Genomic DNA, 6,934 nt, shown 5'->3' on the forward strand with positions numbered 1-6,934 from the left:
ATATATATATATATATATATATATATATATATACATATATATATATATATGTATGTATGTGTGTGTATGTGTGTGTGAGTGTGTATGTGTGTGTGTGTGTGTGTGTGTGTGTGTGTGTGTGTATGTTTGTATGCTAAATGTTCTCTTCTGTTTTTAATTATTTGAAGTCTTCCTGTAATGAAAAGGCTGGTTTCTAATAAAGGTATAAAGCTCCATCGTTGGAATGTAGATAACAGAAACGAATTCACATTATAAACTTGAGGAAAGTCTTGCATATTTTTACTGTTCCACTTACAGATTGTATTTGTAATATGCAAATTAGCTGTTTGATTTCTTCTGAAAACCTCAGCTTATTCAGACTGTTAATTAAGCATTTACTCACAAAACCAAATGCACCAGTTATTATAAATGTTTAAATATAACCTGGGTATAAAAAGAAGGATCAAAGGTCCTTCCCGAGCTATAGGTCCATAAGACCAGTTTCCCGGATTCTGTGGCTTATGTATTCCCCAACCTCATGGTCTCGGGCTCAGTCCCACTGCGTGGAACCTTGGGCAAATGTCTTCTACTATAGCCTCGGGCCGACCAAAGCCTTGTGAGTAGATTTGGTAGACGGAAACTGAAAGAAGCCCGTCGTATATATGTGTATATATATATATATATATATATATATATATATATATATATATATATATATATGTATGTATGTGTGTGTATATGTTTGTGTGTCTGTGTTTGTCCCCCCAACATCGCTTGACAACCGATGCTGGTGTGTTTAAGTCCCCGTAACTTAGCGGTTCGGCAAAAGAGACCGATAGAATAAGTACTAGGCTTACAAAGAATAAGTCCTGGGGTCGATTTGATTCAACTAAAGGTGGTACTCCAGCATGGCCGCAGTCAAATGACTGAAACAAGTAAAAGAGTAAAGTAAAGAGTATCTACCCGAATAGAACGCTGGTCCGTTGTAGGATTGCTCATTGTTTACCAGCTGAGTGAACTGGAGCAGCTTGAAATGAAGTGTCTTGCTCAAGGACACAACGGACCACCTCGTCCAGGAATTGGAACCACAATGTTACTTTAATAAGTACAATACCCTAACTACTAAGCCACGCGCCTCCATAGACTGGATATAGATCTGTACAATCACACACGCGCGCGCACACACAGTCCTACCTACAATGGTATATACATAGAAAGACTGCTTCTTAGAATCCGGAACTTCCGTTATCTGTAAACTGGAAGTATAAATTAAGTGTGTATGTATGTATGTATGTATGTATGCATGTGCGCTCGTCTGCGCGTGTGTGTGTGTGTGCTCACACGTGAAATTGATAAAACTTTGGGGGTACATTTGTATAACGTTTAAAACATAACGGAAAAGAGAGTTAAAGTGAGAGAAGATTTAAGTTGTCTACCTGTTTTATCAATTCCCAATTTAAACCTTAATGAGGCTGAAGAATGCCAGTGTAATTGCCTTCACTTTTCCTGTTACGTCTAAAACATATGCTACATTATACCAGATAATATAAATGATAAAAACACAACCCTGCTTAAATTTCCTCTGGCAGTTTCTTAAATGAAATCTTTCCCAATCTTAACGCCAGAGAAGTGTTTGAGGTATCTTCTACTTTTTATGTGTTACTCATTTCAGTCATTGGGCTGCGGCCATGCTGGAGCACCGTCTTGAAGGGTTTTAGTCAAACTAATCGACTCCCTATACTTATGTTTATATAAAGTCCGATATTTATTCTATCAGTCTGTTTTGCCGAACGGCTAAGGAACTGGGACATAAACAAACCAACACTACTTATCAAGTGGTGGTAAAGGGACACACAAGCGCGCGCACGCACACGCACATACACATATATATACGATGGGCTTCCACACAGTTTCCGTTTATCAAATTCACACATAAGGCATTAGTCGGCCAGTGCCGTGCTGTGAGAATGAACTCGTAACCATGTGATTACAAAGCGAGCTTTTTAACCATTCATCAATTCCTGGAAGAAGTATTTACAAATTAGTTCTAAGTACAAAGTAATTGTTGGTACACGGTATGAGATGGTCGATACTATCGACCCCCGTACTTGAATGAAAAGTGAAGTCGATGTTGATGGGAACTGAACTGAGAACCTAAAGAGCCGGAACAAATGCTTTTAAGTAATTTTTGTCTCATGACCGTCCATTGCTTTCAATAATAATAATTTAGACACAAAGACAATAATTTAGAATGAAGCATAAGTCAATGAAAACAATCCAAGTACTCGATTCGAATTACTTTTATTGGTCTCAGAGAGATGGAAGGCAAAGTTGATCCCGGCAGAATTTGAAACCTGAATGTAAGAAGCTGAAACAAATACCACAGCCAGAGACATCTCGATGTAAATATCAATATAAATAAAAGACACATCGTAGAACATTTAGTAGCCTAGCCAACACACACAAGCTCACGCACGCACGCGCGCGCGCGCACACACACACACACACACGCACACACACACACACACACAAGCTCACGCACACAAGCTCACGCACACAAGCTCACGCACACAAGCTCACGCACACAAGCTCACGCACACATACATACATGCATGTATGTGTATGAGTGTGTATATAAATACATGTATGAAAATATGCGTGTGTGTTGTATGTGTATGTACGTGTGTGTGTGTGTGTGTGTGTGTGTGTGTGTGTGTGTGTGTGTGTGTACGTGTATGTGTGTGCGTGTATGTAAGTGTGTCTATGTGTTGTACACACCCACTAAAACCTTGGTTAAGGACCGAGATCTGTCCCAAAATATGACATGCTAAATAAAACACTGCTATATGGGACAGTTACAAAGCATATGAGATAGAACTATTTTTAATAGCGATACGATCACAACTGAAGGAGAGATAGATATCGCAAGCCACAAGCACTTAATAACTTTACAGAATGCAATGTTGCACTGTGTGATCTAAGGTTAGGATGAAAGCAGAAAAGAACTTAAAGAGGTAATATGATAACATTATGAAACAGGCTAGATTAATCAATTTCAATCACGCGTACACAAGCTTAATCATTATAAATTCAGTTGAAAAGCAGAAGTGAAATAGAGAGTGGATCAAGGAAAGGTCAGAAGGAAAGAGATAGGAAAAGAGAGCAGAAATAGAAAGAAAAATGGTAGAAATCTACAGATGTGAGGGAGAAATGGAGAGGTAGGAGTGGCTGTGTGGTAAGTAGTTAGCTTACCAACCACATGGTCCCGGGTTCAGTCCCACTCCGCGGCATCTTGGGCAAGTGTCTTCTACTATAGCCTCGGGCCGACCAAAGCCTTGTGAGTGGATTTGGTAGACGGAAACTGAAAGAAGCCCGTCGTATATATGTATATATATATATATGTATGTGTGTGTGTATGTTTGTATGTGTGTGTTTGTCCACCCAACATCGCTTGACAACCGATGCTGGTGTGTTTATGTCCCCCGTAACTTAGCGGTTCGGCAAAAGAGAACGATAGAATAAGTACTAAGCTTCTAAAGAATAAGTCCTGGGGTCGATTTGCTCGACAAAAAAGGCGGTGCTCCAGCATGGTCACAGTCAAAAGACTGAAACAAGTAAAAGAGTAAAAGAGTAAAAGAGGTAATGTAGAAGGAGAAGGCGGTGACTGCGCTGAGAAAGGTGGATGAAAAATAAAGTATTATAAAGGGAAGTTGATTAGTTGAATAAATAGATAAGCGGGCGATTGACCGGGTTGGGAAAGACGGAGAGAAAAGGGGAGAGAGATAAGGCGAGAGAGGGAGAGAGAGAGAGAGAGAGAGAGAGAGAGAGAAAGAGAGAAAGAGAGAGAGAGAGAGAGAGAGAGAGTGTGTGTGTAGTTCTCAAACACGTGAGAGAGGTCATCAGGTGAGTAGACAAACTGAAACACAAAAATATGTGGAGCTTGAAACAGAAAGACTAAAAATTACCGAAAGGAGGCAGAAATAAACTTCATTATTTTTGCCGGGTACTGCGCCAGTTTGCTTAAATTGATTACTGCTATTTAACGTAAAATATATTCAGAGTCTGACCTGGGAGACGACCTAAAAGAAATCTATTGTTTTTTCACTCTCCATTTGTTTTAATGTCTCATCAGTTACACAATAGAATGTCCGATAGGACACCACTCTTGGGCTATGTTTAGGATATCAATTTATCTTAATCTGGAGCTGGCCTTACCCTGTAATTTGTGTGTGTGTGTGTGGTTTGTAATTTTTACATTGTTAGAGTGGTGATTGGGGCAGAAACAAAAGAGAACTAGATGAATGTTTTAATAGCGTTTCAGCTGTCTACGTTCTGGGTTCAAATCTTGTCGGAATTGGCTTTATGTACTTTTCTTTTCCCTTTTCTAAGGTCGATAATACAAAACAAAGAGACTATCCTTTCGTCCGAGACATATAAAAGTAATTTTTAACTGTTTTCAGCTGAGCATTTCCTACTCTTTTCTATCTATCTATCTATCTGTCTATCTATCTATCTATCTATCTATCTATCTATCTATCTATCTATCTATCTATCTATCTAATATACTATACTCCCCCCCCCCCAATTTATGGCTTTGTACCAAAGAAATAAATAACTTCTATCGACGTTTGAAAACAATTCTGGTGTTATCTTCTCAAACTTTTTCTATCAACAATTATGTTTGTCAATCACTAATCATCTGCCGATACTTTTTTTTAATATTTATATAAAAATCACTTTCCGTTTAAATTTCTTGTATCTTGGGAGGTTCATAATGCCATTAATTTACACATGCACCGGTTCTATTTCATTATTTTATTTGTCAATTGGCAAACATTTTAACCAATTAATTAATCGTTGTTTGATTTACCGTTCGTAGTCCTGAATATCAAGGTGTTCTTTTGAGTTGAACTACATAATATCCACCGTGGTTACCATACTAGAATGCGGTTTTAACTTATCAAAGAGGCTGGATTACCGCATAAAGACAAGGCAAGTGTTTGCATAGTCGTCATAGAACGAGCTACAAACATACGCTAAAAGTTTCTTCTAAGTGAATGTGATAGATTCTTGCACAAGACAGCCTAAATTCTCAATCAACAGAAGTGTATATTTTAATGTAAACTGCAGGATCATTGTGTAACTGAAGTGTGCTTTATTGGCTTATTTTGATGAGGCATTAAATGAAGTTAAAGGGAGGAGGAGAGGGAAAGAGAGAAAAGGGAGAGAGTGAGAGAGAGGGCAGAAGGAAAGCAACTTCAAAATGGTGGCCTGGCCTAAATGCTTGCAACAGAGTGGATTTTGCTTAAAACACCCAAGTGGTAAGGTAGTAGTGTTCAATCAGGCGACGGGTTAAGGCTGTTACACAGGCCACGGAAGAATTTGAATTCACAACGCAAAGAGCCAAAACGAATACCTCAAAGCATCTCGTCCGAGGCTGTAACGTTTCTATAAATCTACTGCCCTAGATTGATACTGTCTTTATCGAACTTGGAGGGATGAAAAGTGAAGTCGATTTCGATTGAATTTGAACTTAGATGCCAAAATAAATACCGTAAGGCATTTTGCATTTTGTCCGACGTTATAACAACTCTACCAATGTGTTAAATGTGTTACATGTACTACCAGCCATTTTGACTAAAAAAGATAACAGGCAAACAAACTCACTAGATAATGACATAAAACTTACATTGTACTTCCTTGCTGACGTGGATGTTCCTTCTCGAAGATGGGACATCAATATTTACTTGAAACTTGCCTTAGCGCTTTCACATTATACTAAGATGGTTTTGTTAGTGGTTTAAAGAACACATAGACACTATTGATGGCTTATAGGCTGCGTATTTTTCTATTCCTTTTGAGCAATACAAAGACATGGTTTATTTAGGATGGATAACCATAATCTGAGATCAAAATTTGCTTGTGAAAAACCTTGCACTCTTTAGCGAGCACGCCAAAGAAAACAAAATGGCCAACTCGACGCCAGGAAGTACAATTATTATTTTCTGGAACTTTATAATACTAAATTATGAACAAAGCATGTCTAACCGACCGGATATTGTCAGAAATGCATACATGTGTTGTTATATAGATGCAGGAAGGACTGTGCTTAAGAACCTAGCTTTGCAAAAATATGGTTTCAGGTTCCATCTCACTGCGCAGCATCTTGAGCGTTTTCTACTATAGCCTTGGACTGACTAAAGCTTTATGAATGAATTTGGCAGACAGAAACTGTGCGGAGACCCGTCGTATATATGTATGTGCTTGTCCCTCTCACATCACTTGCCAACCGGTGTTAGTTTGTTTGCGTCCCCGTAATTTAGCAGCTCAGGCAAAAAGACTGATAAGATAAATGTCACACTTAAAAACAAGTTCTTGACTGTTTTTTTTCGACTAAAACCATTCAAGATAGTGCTCTAGCATGGCCACAGTCCAATGATTGAACCAAGTAAAAGAAAGGTCAAGATATACCTTGGTTAGGTGTCCTTAACACTTCGGTAAAGTAGGTGCCACCCACTCCATCCACACTAAAATTAAAACGGGTCATACTCTGAGTGGTTAGATATTTACATTAGGATGTATGAACAATAAGTAGCCTATTTTGTTGATGGTGTTAGGCGTTGAGTATTAACAAAGAGCCACGAGAAGTTACTGAGCTACATAACAATGAAGACCTACTCGAAACTCAATAAACATATTCGGAAAATGTCTTCAAGTATTGAATAGTGACGTGTAGATTTTAACAGCTATATCAGTCTTTTTCAGTTTCGATTTCCTTCCTTACCTGGTTGTCTAGCTTGTGGACGACAGACACAACGCCATGGTTACGGTAACAACATCCTCCTCCTCCTAAACATTTTCTTCTGCACAGAAACGAGTCTGCCAGCTCGTCGCATTCAATAATGATAATAATAATATTGGTATCAAATTTTCGCACAAAGCCAGCAATTTCGGG

At 38.6% G+C, this 6,934-nt stretch overlaps 1 protein-coding gene across 3 annotated transcripts in view; it reads left to right on the forward strand.

The window, feature by feature from the left end:
• LOC106874137 (tubulin polymerization-promoting protein family member 2) overlaps positions 1 to 6,934 on the forward strand; it is a 73,921-nt gene that overhangs the window by 64,742 nt on the left and 2,245 nt on the right. The window lies entirely within an intron of this gene.

The sequence above is a fragment of the Octopus bimaculoides genome, chromosome 10 (genome assembly GCF_046866305.1).
Source record: "Octopus bimaculoides isolate indiv1 chromosome 10, ASM4686630v1, whole genome shotgun sequence".
Lineage (NCBI taxonomy): Eukaryota > Metazoa > Mollusca > Cephalopoda > Octopoda > Octopodidae > Octopus > Octopus bimaculoides.